The sequence below is a fragment of the Platalea leucorodia genome (assembly GCF_965183815.1).
Source record: "Platalea leucorodia genome assembly, chromosome: 13".
In the NCBI taxonomy this organism is placed as follows: Eukaryota; Metazoa; Chordata; class Aves; order Pelecaniformes; family Threskiornithidae; genus Platalea; species Platalea leucorodia.
Genome location: NC_138835.1, coordinates 6,740,208 through 6,756,604, shown reverse-complemented (window position 1 = coordinate 6,756,604; position 16,397 = coordinate 6,740,208).

Sequence of the window (16,397 nt, the reverse complement as noted above, 5' to 3'; positions counted from 1 at the left end):
CAGATATAAAGCAACATTCACCATGAGAAGGAGAGAGCAACAGGGGATGAATTTGTAGCTTCTAAAATTGAGGGGAAAAGAAAATTACCGGGGTTTATAAGAGGATTTATAAACTGCATGATTTTCTCTCTTGTTTAATCCTAACACACAGAAGATCATGTGCCATGGATAAGGACATTCACAACGGACTCCCATTGTGAATGTGATTCTCTCACTTTTGAGTAAAGGAAGACGACTCCAGTAATCAGTTCCTTGTAAGAAACAGAATTAATGGAATCCATTATGTATTTAATTAGAAGTGTTTGTGTCTTCCAGGGAGGAGAAAGATTAATTCAGGTAACTATTAAAAGTTTTCAATCTTCACAGCATTAAGCTAAAACCTAAAGTTAGAATAAACCTGTGTGGAGAAATACTTACCACTCTGTGTGTTGGAAGTGATTCCCTTTCCTAGCCACATGAGCCAAACTGCATCGTGCGCTGTGGTATACAACTGGCTCACAGAGTTACGTATCAATATATATCAATAATAAAAAAGTCTACATGAAGGATTAGGAAAAGCTCAGTGAAATAAATAAAACAGAAAGTATGAAGTCAGATGTTTTCACACCTCACAATTTTTGTCCAAGTTGGAAAGGGAATGTAGAAACAAAGGGAATGCAGATTCAGGAAACTTAGCAACTACTAAACACATGCAAAATGTACATCCAAAACACTCTCTGTAATCTATTTCTGTGAAAAAGTGCACAGAAAATAACTATTTAACTACCAACTGTTGCAATTCATCAGCTGGAGGAGGAGCCACTAAACACACTGACCTGCTTCCAGCCGCGGCCAACAGCAAACGTGTAGAGAGGAGAATTAGAAGCAAGGTAAAGAGGCGGCGAGGCTGCCCGGCATACCCCGGCCGTGCCACGGGCAGCGCCGCCGGCGCTTCCTCAGCCAGGGGATGATTTAAACCCGCGCTAGCATTAACAGGACAACTGCAGCAATCAATATCGTCCTTAAAAATTAAACTTAAGGTAGCAGGCAGATTTGGTACAGGCACTAAATGTACATATAGGCAACTACCACGTCTAGAATGGATATAAGCTGTATTCAAAGATTCCGAATGTACCGTGTTCATTATATGAAAACCAAAACACCCCCCCGCACCTCTCTGCACATACAAACACAACTGATATGTTTCAAAAATGAGGTCTTGTTTTTTCTAATCCATAGATTTTTCACACAAGTATAAGCTTGTGAAGAAAACAGAATCAGCTGTATTTTAGCTGCCAACAAAAACAAATGGCTGCCGTTACCCCACAGACAAAAGCTAATGTACCTGTGTTCAATCACTCTGTAGCAAACAAAGAGCTACCAGGAAGCTTTTTATCAACAGATCATACCACAAACCAAACGCTTGTCAAAATTTAGAGAGAAGGTATCAGATTAAGGGCCTTGCTCCTACCCACTTACAATTAGAAAAGCCAAGTGTCAGAGAACAATCATCAGCATCCAAAAGATGAACCAAGTTCCAAATTGTTTTTTTATTTATTTAGCCAAGATTCCTGAAAGAAAGGAAAAAAAAAAAAAGGGAAATAAAACTCAATGTAGAAATACTTCTGATGCAGGAAAAAAACAGGGTATGATTGCATAAAGGATCACCCGCTTTAGGTGACACTGCCAGACAATTTCCTTCCCTGTTACATCACCACTAGGTTCCTTATTAAGCTCATTTCTTTAAAAGTCACCCACAAAGGCCCCATGGCATCCAAATGTCGTATTCACAGGAGGCTTTGTTAGTGAGGACAGGGTCCAGGCTCTGCTGCTGGCTAACGGGCGCGCTGAGCAGCTCAGAGCGTCGGGGTGGAAGCGAGTGGTGCTGTCAGAGTTAACAGCTCTTGAAGTTCTAAGGCAATTTTAACACATGGCTAGAGACAGCCAAAGCCTTGCCAGCTGCTAGCGTCTGTCTTTCCAGCTGCCTTGGACGTGGACCTTCTTTAGATAGAGGGCTGCAGTTCTTTGTCTGACCTGCTCCTCTCTGAAGCTCACTAGCGTTGACTATGGTCAACCCTGAAACTCTGCTGGATCTGAGAGTGAGTCCTGTCCTGAGAGGAGAGCTAGAATCTCAAGGCAGCACGTCTTACCAGATTTCAGCAATATCACATGCATTTCACCTAAAAATCTCAATAGCTATATTCAGCTCCACAAGTGTTTGTTCTTCTTTTCCTTATTAACTCTCTGAGCCATGTTGGCATGCTCATCCAAAATCTGCTGCAATCACCTCTTTTAATAACATTTGTTGCTAAGAAGGTCAGACAACAAGCTAAATAGTCTAACTTACATCCAATTATGAAGAAATAAAAAAAATACTTTTTTTTTTTTTCATTAAATCAGATTGAAAGGTGTAATCTATGGCTTTTTTTCTGTTTAAGACTTGGATATTAAATTCTTCTGGTGTAATGGTGCCACCAGCAGATAATAGTTAGAACTGGTTTCAGCTGAAAAACCTAGACAAGGATACAAATTTCTCTACATAGGTTATTTAAGCTTCCAAAAAGCTATTTTTTAATTTTTTAAAACAATATTTTGATAAGAACATGGAAGCTAAAAATTGGTTGTAAATGTGATCTATCAGTAGATAAAACACAGAGAATTATGAATCCAAAGTAGGTTCCTTATGTGTTTCTCTGTGATTTATAAAGACAGGGAAGTGTTTGGGACAGTGTGGGGTTTTTTTCCACAGTAGAAACTGGTGATTTTTCATGCCTGAACTACTGACAAACACTGGAGCAGTAACAACGACATTGAACTCTGAGAACTGAATGACTGGAACTCTTCGGGTTTGTTTATATGAATATTGATCTGATAAACACTGAATATCTGAGTGGAGCAACTCCTTTTCTCCAGAGAGACCCAGGACTCTTGTCACTTCTGTTGCAGAGGAAGAATTGAGAGCACATATTTCTTCAGCCACTGCACTGTCGACATTCCCAACATTACTGTCACCTTTCTATCTATAGCACCTTTATTACACTTAAAATTGGCCACTTCTCATTCATAATTACTTAGCGGTTTTAGGAATTTAGAATATAACCCATCACATCCTCAGATAGGTTTGCAAGCATAAAAGACTCCCAAGAAAAAAGTAGAAAAGTGGACACCAAGAGGTGTCGCTCCTCAATTTGTCAGAAAGCCAGAACAAAACCCGAATGCAGAACCTTGCCACAGTTCACCAGTGCTTTTTCATTCCCTGATCAAATTTCCGTACCTCTTGGAATCTGCCAGCTCGGGCTCTGCCTGGTCCATCTTGGGTGAAGTCAGCTTAACTGCTATCTGACCTGCTTCTGCCAACCAGGACAGTCAGGAATGGCACACTGCTTCTTCACCGATAGAAGACTGGTCTTAAAAAGTCCCCTCCTTCACCTCCACCCTTCCAGTCTGGCCCAGCAAGATCTCTCAATGGGGAAATAAGGCAAAGCAAGATGTCCAAAGAAAGCTCCTCAAATACATTTGCAGGAACCTGCTGCTTGCAAGGCTCCCCATATGTAATTTGTAGAGTTCTTTCAGGAATGGGTACATTAAAAGCCTTCACGAAGCTAAAACTATGAACAATTAAAAATAGCGTACTCTTGCGTACAAAACTAAAAGGTATGCTAATAAAGCATGCTCACCATTAGAGTTTGTCTGTTCTCCTATAGACAGAAACTACCTCAGTTGTTTTGTTTTCCCAGGACTGAAGCTTGAATTTCTACAAGGGTGAGAAAAAAAAAAAGAGACAGAACATGAAAACCCCTTTGGTCTTTCTTCTTTTACTATTAAGGAGTAAAAATAGGACATAAATAAAACTTCCCAAAATGCTTCCCAAGTCACCTTTAAAACAAGGATACATTAAAAATGCATTCTTTATGCTTATTCTGCTGAAGTGCTGGAGAGCCTTATTATATTAATTCTAACAATGTAAAATAAAGTTATTTGCCCTTTCTTTTAATGGACCAGGCTTAAATCCGACTTCATTGATATGTATAAGCAAAGAATTTTAGAAACCATAACCAATTAATGATATATTCTTATCTGTTACATAAATTACGAAATTGCTACTTTATTTAGGTAACCAGCATGTGGCCCTAAAATGCTTACATCTGTAACCACAGCTTATCTGAGAAGATTTTTTCCTCTTAGACATAAATCATTTAGAATCAAGTAACTAATGTTTCTTTAAGGTGCATAATGTGATAATACAAGCTATGCAATAAATTTCTTTAATTTGATATAGTTTAATCTTTAAAACTTGTCTTGGAAAAAAAAAAAGCATGATACCCTTCACACAAACAAGGGGCAGCTGACAATTTAGCATGGGCCAAACAACACTGACGTTACAAAGCAAAAATGACACTAAACTTATCCTCCATGCAGAAAGAATCTCATGTGAAACTTTAAGAAGAGCAAGGAAATATCAGAATAACAGCTAACCCTTTTTTTCCTTCAAAAATATCTCTATATTTTGCTTGCCGTGACAAAGATTTCATGAGAAAAAATGCTGCTGCGTCAGCCTACAGCTTGGCATGGCTTTTTCTCCCACAAACTTCTCTAGATAGTAAGTCAGTCTTCCACTGCATCAGCTCCAAAACGACACAAGAAAAGGCAATAATGCTTCCCCAATTTCACAGGGGTGTTTCTGTGATGAAAAGCACGTAAAAGATTACAAGCTGCTCAGATACTGTGGTAAAAGGAGCTCTAAAATGTCTTGCTATAAATTCGTCCTGATTTTCTTCAAATACAATTACACTGAGAAGAAGTCGTCCATACCATGCAGGTGTGGGTTTCCTTTCACACGAGGAACTGGGAGTTAAGATCACGGTTGCAGCAACGTAAAACTGAGCTAAACTCAACTGCCCCGAGAGGGTCACTCCAGGCTGAAATAGGAATAGGGCAATATGAGAATCAGATCAGTTATCAGCAAGATAATTTAAAACAAGTCTTCCATCGGCTGATCTACAGGTTTTGAATATAAGAATATATGTAGGAAACGCCCATATTCTGCAATCCTTTACAGCCATAGCCTCTCACTGTGTTTACCTCAAGTTGAACAAGGCTAATCCGGAGCACCCGGCAGCCCTGTGCGGCCCTCGGCGCACAAACCCGCAGCTGAAAGTCACTGTCACCCGTTGTGCATTCACACTATTGCACCTGCATATTTTATTTCGCACACAAAAGGTCAAAAGCTTGCCAGCAGGCTGCCTGCCTTCTCAGACACACAATGCATGGAGAAAAATAACTCCAAGGAGCTGCTTGCTGTAATTTCCTGCAATTTAAGACTATTTATTTTTAAAACTTTTGCTGCCAACCTCCCCATCTGACTGTCACACTCTTGCTGAATTTTATCATCAGAACATAGTAATTTATTAGAGATCAAATCTAACTGGTTATTTGACTGTCTTGGTTTTAAATAGTACTCAGCCTTTTTAGCTGCTCTGAATCCTGCGGGCTCTCTATAATTAATGTTTCTTTAGCAGGGGACTGGCTGTGCACAGCCCGTGTTAACCCTTTGCTGAGACCAACGTAAAACCACAGTGAGGGCTGCAAAGGGGTCGCAACAAATGATCCACAGAATTGTTTCGACTTCTGGCATTTGAAAATTATTCTTTTATACAAGCGGGCTGAATATAGCCACTGTCTACCCACATGATTAGAAACTGGTCTGTGCCTGCAAATTTTAATTAACAGATGGGGGGTTGCACCCACACATATGGCATTTTGGGAGAGACTGGAACTTCTGTAAAGCTTTTGTGGCAGCTGAATGATTTTGAGATGAGTGAACTGGAATGATCAAGCAAAAGGCTGAATATTCGCAGTGTCAGGTACGTATGTGCTGGCTGCAATAGTGGCGCAGCAGCAAACATGTATGCGAGAACCAGGGGCAAGCTAGCACGGAATATTTGAGCCAGAAGATGGGGTGGTGGGTGATCATTTCACCTGAGAGAGCACCAGAAGAGAAAAATAAGGATGCCCAGCATCAGGCACGCTGATTTTCCCCTCCAAATTTGACCCAAAACACAGAAGCCTAATGGCAGCCAGTGAGCCAAAATGAAGTGCTATATTTGAGGGGTGAAAAAGAGGGCTCAGACCTTTGCAGCCTGCCAGCACCTACCTACCTCAAGCCCAACCTACCTGAATTCCCTGGCATCAGAAGGGTTTGCCCAACTTCACTCCCATCAGCCACCTCTAACCAGCTGTCAGAAGCTTCTAAAATTGAGCTGTGATAAGCTTGTACCTCGAACACCAAGAAGCGCATCAAAAAGCACTGGACTGCCCTTGAAAAGCAAAAATGGACCATAGAATCACAGACCAGCCGGGGTTGGAAGGGACCTCAAAGCATCATCTGGCCCAACCTTTCTTGGGAAAGGGAGCCTAGATGAGATTATCTAGCACCCTGTCCAACTGCATCTTGAAAACTTCCAGGTTGCTGCTACCCTCTAGAAATGCTCCTTTGTCCGTAGCACAGGTTCAAGCCAACTTCTGTGGCCTCCTGAACAAGCTTGAGCTGAATGAGCGAGGGGCTACATCTACAGCAGCTTCAACGCTTTCTTGTTCTGCAACTTGCACTGCAACCTCAATCCTCCCCATTTTCCTCACAACCGAACAAGAATGAATACAAAAATATTTATGAGTAAATACTGAATTTTATTCCTACATTGGAAGATAATCTCCTGTGCTCTTTAGGTCAGCATTATCCTAGCCCAAAGAAGGTCAAATAGCAGGTAGTAGGCAAGAAGTAAAAACCATCGCACAGTAAAAGAAGCCCAATAACAAACACATTTTCCTTTAGATTTTAGCATCTTGTTATCATCCTTTTTTTCCAGCTATGTGACCTATTGCCACAAATAGAAAAAAATATATCCTAGTATAGGAAAACAACGATATTAATCAAGGTCTACTCTCAGCTATATATTTTTGCATTAGTGAGTTTTTCATAGTTAGGAGGGCTGAGTTTGGCCTCAGAACATTCCAATAATCTGTTGTAAAACAAAACCACAGAAAAATTACTATATTTGATATTTACTTATCAAAAGTTGTTACTGCAAGTGGAATTCTGAAGGGGCTGCCCTAAGAAAGCTTTGTCCTTTTCTGGGTGAACTATTTAAGGCAGTATCCTTGACTGAACTTCCAGCATTTCAGCTAATTTGACCATGTTTGTCTTCTACCCAAAGCGCTCTCAGCAAAAATAGCTGCCAGAGCTCCTGTGCAGCAGTCGTCTCAAGAAGACAGTCTCTGATTTTTGCAGTTCTCTTATACCATATTTTCAGAAGATTTTTTTCCAAGTCTCTCATCAAATAGCTTTTAGTAATGACAGATATGTTTGGTGTGAGTCTGTTCGTTTCCCACGAGCAAAAGCTTTGGGGAGATTTTCAAGAGTTTATTTGAATTATAGACACTGAATGAATGAATTAAATATCAAGATCTATGGTGGGCATGAAGTACTGTTACACATTTTGCTGAATAAGTGGCAAAAGGCATAAACTAAATGACCATAATATCAGACTATTGTTCTGTTATTGAACTAATATAAAAAAATGTAGAATTCTATTCTGAACTATACATTCATTATTTCAAAGGAATTCCTACCAAAGTAAGCAGGGAATCATTGACTTTTACAGCTTGCATGCATATTCTACTGTACTAAATGGAGTCTGAAACAAATAAACAATTTGTCCTAATCTAATTCTAAATGTACTAATCTATGTTGGCACAATTTTTCTTATGACTATGTTGCTACCTACTTATTTCATAGTAATAAACACAAATTTAAATTAATATTTGCATAAGAGTTATATGATGCAAACCACTGTGTCTGACACTGCAGCCTCTATCAGTGTGAAAAGTCTCATAGCAATTTTACTGAACAAAAAAGAAACCTGACTGAATAAATTGCAATATAAGAGCAAAGCTTCATTATTACAATACCTACATTGGCATGTACTTTAGAGACAGGTACTAGTCTTTCCTCTACCACACTTTCTTGGAGTTTGAGCAGAAAAATCTATGAAGAGGGAAATAACAGCAGACTAAAAAAAACTAAAGTGGTTTCCAGAAAATGGTATTCTCCCCCTGCCTTTGTATAAGCGTCGGTAGGAAAGGAACATGCCTCGACATGCAAACCAGCCCCAGAGCGCATCGGAGAGGAACAACTCTTTATTTAAAGCAGCGCAAGGTCACCCCTGCACTTCTTTATTCTGTCAGCTTCTGGTAACCATAGAAAACCAATATACAGAACGCACAGCCTGAACGGCAAATGTAAACGTTAATAAACAAGGTCATACCTAATGTTGGATGCTTACTCACCTTCCTCACTAATGGCTGGCTAATCAGGATTCTTTATGTAGTTTTGTCAGAAAACAAATGCTATAACTTCTTTGAAAAACAAACATTTTGCTTCCAATCCCTTGGACCTCTGCGCAAAGAAACAGCTTATTAAAATAGGAAGCATTCTGTGGTATACACAACATTCAAACATAAACTGTCGTCTGAGGTAAAAAACACAACCTAATTTTTGTATTTGAGTCAGTTCCTGCCATTTTAACCCCTTCTTAGTGAGCACAACCTCTGTTTAAAGCTTCTTATTCTTCATATAATTAAACCCTAAGTGCTAAGGGCTGGATGGACAGATAATGGTGTTACTTATTATTTCCTTAGTTTCACTCAGCAACGCAACCACAAAGCTTTTGGATGTTAGTCCTACCCAGTGAGAAGCATGAGACTGGCTTTGTTTTGTAACACTACAAAGTAGTACAAAATGATGTCATTATTTTTGTATCTTCTGTAAGGCATGAATATAAGCTCGGAACAGACAGTTAATCTAAAAAGTCCATGCTGCAAGGAACAGACTGCTGTCAGTGATCAATACTATTTACAATTTCTTTCTAAGTGCAGAGCCATAAAATATTGAGTCATATTCAAAAGAAAAAAGATATTCCTAACAGCTGCGCATTACGGCAAATGTGAATAAATATACTTATGTGTATACTATACATACATATACTATACATACATACTATGTATGTATAGTATGTATATATGTATACTATACTATACATACATACTATGTATGTATAGTATGTATATATGTATACTATACTGTGTATGTATGTATACCCCGGATTGCCAGGGTAGATGCATGTCCCAGAGAGCGCGGGCTAGACTCGAACACCTTTCCTCACTCCCTTCCTTGCTGATGCTCTCTGCCCCATGCAGCACAAGGACTCCTGTAACTTACCTCTTTACTAAGCAGGAGTACACGTGTTCAGGCAAGATATATTTTCTCAAGTCAGAGCACTTAAAAACCCCAAAATTTTCAGTTTCTAAAAATAGGATTTGATCAAGGATCTCATTCTTTCCAAGTCTTGGAGGGACTTTTACTGGTTTCTTAAACAATCACACAACAACCTGAATTCTGGGGAATGGAAAAAAAAAAAAAAAAATCACCTTTGATCACTGATTTCAGTGGATGTTACATCAAGCAGCTTTGTCTGTACCCATCAAACAGTGCCCGTTCTCAAATTCAGGCTTGCTTTCACGCCAAGTGCAGTCACAAACAGGCCGGAGCACACAAGCTTTTGTCCACCTGGAAACACCATGGGGTACCAGAGCACGCCCCAGCCCCGCCACACGCCAAGCCATCGACGCTTCTGAAAGTTACATTAATACTTTAATGCATTTTGAGACACATAAATACCTTTAAAATTACTTGTGTGTTTTCTAGGAAATCCAAATGGTTTCACCTTCCTCTCATTTACAAGTTTAAGAAGCTAGGGCCACAATATCTAAAATTGCTATCTAGCTGTCATGAGATTCATTTTTGAGTTCTAGCTCATAATAGTTGAGCATTTACTTAACAGCAACTACTGATATGCTGAGAAATTTGATGTGCTTTCCTTGCCTCCCATTCCCCAGTATGAATTCTCATCCTAATGCTTTAGCATTGCTGATTTCTGTGCCTTGTGAAGACGTGGAATAAAGAGCTAATTTTGTGGCAGGGATACTGCTTGTGTCCTGCCTGTAACTGTTCGCTCTCCAACAGAAAATATTTTTTTATTTAATTGTAAATAAGTCACCGGACAAACTCAAGAACAATGAACTAGTAACTGTAAGAAAAAGATGCATTTTCAAATTAAATATTATGAATTATGTATATTCACTCATTCGTGCTGCTTAATAATATTTGTTGTGAAATACCAGCAGCTAGTGTATTCATCAAAGGATTTAACACTAAATGGTATTTTAATGTTTAAATCACAACTACTTCTCTGTATGGGACTATTTCCTATTCACCTGCTGACAGAAGAAAGCATGGTTGGATTAAGAAAAAGTCAAAAGAGAACTTTCTCCATTTGTGTCTCATGAAGGTACTTTCTTGATTTAAGGCATAGGATGAAGTTCACCGTCAAGTATGTATTTACAGACAGAATCGCTGCCTAATGCTTTGTGATAGGAGCTGCATCCTCAGGGTGCAATTACAGCAATTATCTGCATGGATCTTCTCATCAGCGACCTTTGACTCATCTCCTACAAACTGTCAGTCTTCATCATCAAATGGGGAAAGCAATGTATTATTTCTATTCAGTCATCTGCTGCTGAGAAAGAGAAAACTCCACGATTAGGACAGCCTGCCTGCCCACGCACACGGCCTCCCGTAGCCAGCCTGCATCTGCCAGGCGGGGCGGCCAGCCCCAGGACGAACAGCTCCTATACTGTTCTGTCAGGACGAAGCCGGCAGGCGCCCTCGCACACTTCGGCGTTTCTCTCAGGAATTTCAAGAGAAGCAGAAAAAAATTTGTATGCAAAGCGCAGATGCGTTGCCTAATCTTAAAAGGTGCCGAGTATCTCGGTCGTCAATGGGATTTGTTGGTTATGCATCAATTTTTGGAAGTTAGCCCCAAACGGAAGAGACCACTGTCTCAGCTCCCACCTAACTGGAATGAATTCACTGAATTAAATGGATTTACTATAAACTTACACCTATGCAAAGATGGCACATAGTCTTACATTAACACTATTATGACATTTATTATCACACAATTGCTATTGAAGTAAAACTCCTGCAAAAGTTTTGTCGGAGAGCACGGCCTGGAGGACACAGCGCATTTAAAATTAAGTGATTTCAATTCACAGTCAGGGATGCTAAACGATGAAGGGATAAATAACTCAGTTCAAAGAGCAGGACATTTAAAATAGGATGGGAAAATAACTACTATAAACAGCTCTATAACTTGCACTTCACAGTGAAACAGCTGATGAGTTACTATAACAGAACAAGGAAAAATCACCTTTGCCGTAAAGGGAGGATAGCTTAGTTCTCCCAGCATACAGTGCTTCCAGAAGATGGATGGCAGTTCGAAAGCTTAATTATAATCACCATTAGCTGCTACCTACCATTTGATTAGTTGATAATAAAAGCAAGGCTCTTTGTTATCAAAGCAAACAGCAATGTCACTCCTCCTTTGCATTCCTCCCATTAGCTGGAAACGTTGTTAGGTGGATGGGGCAGGGATAAAACCAGTAATAGACCAAATCTGGGAAAAAACCCAAAGCTAAAAATAAACAAAATCATTTACAGAGGTAAGTCAAACAGTGAGCTACCAAAGAAGAAAGAAACGAAATTCTTCGTTGTCAAGTGCCAATTCAAAGTGAAAACAGATTGAACCAAAACTTGTCAGAAAATTCTTTACCATTTTGTAAAGATCACACACCCGTAACGCCAGAGTCCAACTGTTTCAGTGACTAACTTCAAACAATAGCTGGGCTGTTTAAAAGCACAACAGGGAATGGTGTTTGCCTGAAGGCATACTGTATTAATGTAAATTGCTTTCAAATGCACATTCAGTTTTTTAAACAAAACAAAAAATAGATATTAAAGTGCGCGAGTGGAAGTGACTGTTAGAGCCGTGTATAACGCTGTCAGCCATAACTCAGCCATCCATTCGTGACCGCATGGACTGAGCTTACATTCAGTGGGAAACACAGCAAAAGGGGCCTCTACTTGTGTCGAAGGAAAACGTTACACATTTTACTCTTCCTACTTAAGAAAGGTCTGAAGACCATTGAGTCTACACCTCCTTTATGAACCTTCCCAGTTAGCACCAGATGAAACTCTCTCCATATTTCCTCCTTATGAGATGCTATACCGCCGCTCATGCCCGTGGCCGTTAGTCATGCTGCCATAGTGCCTTTATACCATCTTAAGCACTTAAGAAGTTCTAAATGTTATTTCAGTTTTAATATTCTGAGTTTAATGTCTCTGGAAGTGATTAACAGCACTGGCTTAATGTCATCAGGTCCTTGCCTGCTTGCTCACCACCTTCTGCTAATGTAACTTAATCATTACATGCCGCAACACCCCAGGTTTCTATTTCTAGTTCACTGAGATTAAACTAGTAATAAGCAGCAGCATACTGCATCATCAGTGGGCTCCATTGCTCCTGAAGGCAAAAGGATTAAAGCAGAGATTAATTTTGTTCTGCGTATCATCTTCCTCATCTGTACAATGGAGACACCATGGCTACGGCTGAGAGAGAGAGCTTAGGCCGCCTCAAAAGAACAACAAAAATTGAATTCCCGTCTGTTAAATTTTTGTCAGTTATATTTGCAGTGTAGTTGTGAGATTGTTAAATAACCAAATTCATTTTAACTAACAAACAAGTAATCACGGCAAAGATCTTCAGTAGATGTACTGACAGACAGCAGACCTGCTTCCCTAATCCAGGCTCAGTAATCAGCAAAAAGATCTGAAAGACAGGAAAAAGATGAGTTTGGATATGAAGGAGAAGATGGCAGGAATTTAAGATTTGACAGTTCAAGAAAATCTCTTGGAACATTCACAAAAATGCAAATCAGCTGGAAATCCACTATTTTCCTCATCTACTCTACCAGAACGTTGCTTAGACGATGAGTAAAGATCGTCTCATGGTAAAATCTTACATCACAGCGTGCAGAGAAAAGACCTAGTCTTTGTGGCGACGCTGACTGTGCACCATTTCCATACTGTTGCGTCAAAGCTTAACTTGGAGAAAAATGAAATCTGCAGGAGATGGGAAGCTCACCTTATTATGAAGGGCCTCATCACCTCTCATGGTCTGTGCACCCACTTCCCCTCACCTTAAAGGACTTTATACATTTGCCTAACAAATCTGTTGCTTGTTAAAAGCCTTAAAATCTCTTTAACTAAAGATTTCTTAGATAAGCAACTTAAATTAGCATTAAACAATAATTTTACATGATTTATCAGCCACAGAAGATATATTAACATGCTCCTAGAGCACGCTCCCTACAGCTCCCTTGCACTGGTGGCACTCATCTGACCTTTGACTGGGCCAACTCAGCTAAGCCAGAGCAGAAGACAAAGAGCAAGGGCATGTGCAGGGTTGAAGAGGCATCGCAGTCAGTGATGGAGGACGGGCCCCAGACCAGCTGTGCTTCAGGAGCAGACCGACAGGTACGCACCATCCTCTGCCTCGCAGTGACTACAGCTTGTAGCGACACTAGGACTTATTAGCCTGCTAAGGAAAAAAAGCTACCAAGAACTCTTTTTGTATAGCCTTGACATGCATAAAATCATCAGCAAGATACCTTACTAAGTCAATACTAAGACAAAAAAACCAAAGCACTTTTGACACGCATCACTTGTTCTCCCGCCTGCATACACAGACGCGAACGCACACCGCCACCTACAGGGAGCTCCCCAATCACCCCCATCAGTCATCCGCTCAGCGCCTCGTTACGTGCGCTCATGCAAGCACACGTCCCGACTTACAGCCCCACTCTTGCTGACACCAGCTCCGCCTTTTAATTTCCTTGGCGAATTCTAGGATTTTGGGGGGAACAATTCTCCAGAGTTGCAGAAGACAATTCATTCTCATCGATACATCAGCAAGTACTTAATTCTGCAGCATCATACGCCACATGTTAGCATCATTGAAGTTACCGGGCTTCAAGGTCTCAGTTACATTATGGAGCCTCATGAATAAAAATGTACCCAAAGTACTGGTTTTACTCCTTCTCTGCTTTTATCTGCTCGGTATGATGTGTTACATGTGCCTGTGCAGGAACTGTACTTTTCCTCACACATTAACTATTTAAAGCATAGACAATTTCTGCTTGCAGAGGAAACTCAGAATGCACGCTTCCTTTTAGGTAGAAATCTTCTTTTCTAAATAACTGAATTATCTGAGAACACTGTTAGAGAATACTATAGAATACTTCAGTATTTTCTGTTTCATGACATGAATCATTCCTGTATATTTAACAACTCCTCCATAATTAGTAAATTAAAATATTTTAAAATTGGCATCTATTCACAATACGTACTGGTTTAAAAGATACTAATACACGGGGACTGGTCTAAAATACATGAATAGTATCATTAAATTGTCTTTGTAAAATAGACATCTGAAAGCCACAGTGATGCAACTTCTTAGTCATGAAGAACAATCAGTGTTGGCGGTTAAAAAGCACGAGACCACTAGGAATGGCTCCTGAAGAGGTCAAAGCATTCTTCCTTGATTTTCAAAAGGACACAATTCTAGCTTCTAACGACTTAAATAATCATTTTGCAAGTTCAGAGATCACAAGATCTTTTATTATTACATTCATATTCCACTTTATGCAGTTTGATTTTCAGATGTCAGCACAAAATGAGTCAGCTTTGTTATTAACAGCAATTCAAATGAACAACACATATTCGGAAAATTGATCAAGTAATTTATACAACTTCTAAAATTAATTTTAACAAAGAAATCTGTTACTTAGAGTGTATGACACAAATGGAAACAGCACAACAAGAATAAGGTTAACAACATTATTTAAGCAATTATCATGGACAAAAGTATTCTTAAGCCCTATGACTGATAAGGCAGCCAGAACAAATCATTAACTTAATAAAACCGGATAAATATTACCATCATGAAAATGGACACAAAACAATTCTGAATCTTTATTAAACACTCAAATAAGACCATTATAATAGAAGGAGGACAAAGCCAATGAGTAATTTTGATAAATTCAAATACACTGACTTCTCAGCGATTGCTAAAAACACAGGCTACGCAACCGCAGGAGGTTTCTATTCCCAAAGTGGTAACTCCTGTTCATACATTTGATTGAGCTGATTGATTAAGGTCTTGATGAGGCCTTTTAGTGTAGAGTGGTCTGTATCTTCTAAATTGGATAATTTACCACTGTAAGACAGCAAGTACCTAGTGCCAATACTGGCATCCTTATCTCCTCGCCATGTACACGGAGATACTTAAGACATTGCACGACAGTTAAAGCTCCTAAGCACGCCATTGTTTTGGGTGTCATTAACAGCAGAACAGTTGCCAAATTTAAAAAGTTATTCTAGAACAGGCATGTAGACAGGTTATCAAGTATAGGATTTACAGGATAAAGCTGTTCACTTAATGTACTAACTGGAAAAAACTAAGCTTTCATTTTTAACAGACTTTTCAAAGTAACAAAAGTCAGAATTTCCAGTATTGAGATCTCAAACTGCAGCTCATCTGGAATGCACAGCACACAGCAGAACGTACTACCCCGACCGCATCAGCATAGCTAGCACACACAGCTTGCTCAACATGCAAAACCAAACAATTTTATACTGGCTGAGTTCTGTATTATAGTTATAATGAAGTTAAACATAGATGTTAATCTTGAAATTAGGATAAGGGTTTCGCATTTTAATTAAAATTATTTACTTGTTACGTGACTTGATATTATTAAAATTGGTTAGTAATGCTAGTGGTTATTTATAATGAAATGTAACATAAGAATAGCAGCATTAAAGATGAATATTTTAAAAGTATTTAAGATTTTATGAACAGGGTTCCGAGTATTAATTATAAATGACAAAAAAAAATATGAGCGAACAGTACATAAATGGCAATTGTGATCATTGTAACCAATCATAAAAATCAATAGTACTTACTGTAATTACTCTAACTATATTATTAATTAAGCAGTAAAACTAGTAGTTCTTATAACCTAAAAAGTTAGAGAATTGTATTTGACAGTTAAAATTTCTGATTCTTAAATGTACTATAAACATGAGCTTTCCTAAATAATACAAGTGTGCTTTATTGAAGACCTAATTAAAATCAAAGTCATGGGTGTGTTTTGGATCTCGTGCTAAATGTATGGTCACAATCTTACATGGGAACACTTGCAAGAAGGCTATTTAAAGGAGAAGGAGGGGGGAGGAAAACATCTACCACCTGCACTCAAAAAATAGTCAGCTTAAGGTGCCAGAAAGTTATGCATTCCCAGAAAGGGGTGGTCCTGCACACTTTTCTCACACCAGCACACACTGCTGCTGCTTCATTTTTGTCAGCTCTAACAATCATGCAGCTCTATGTCTGTCCAGCTAA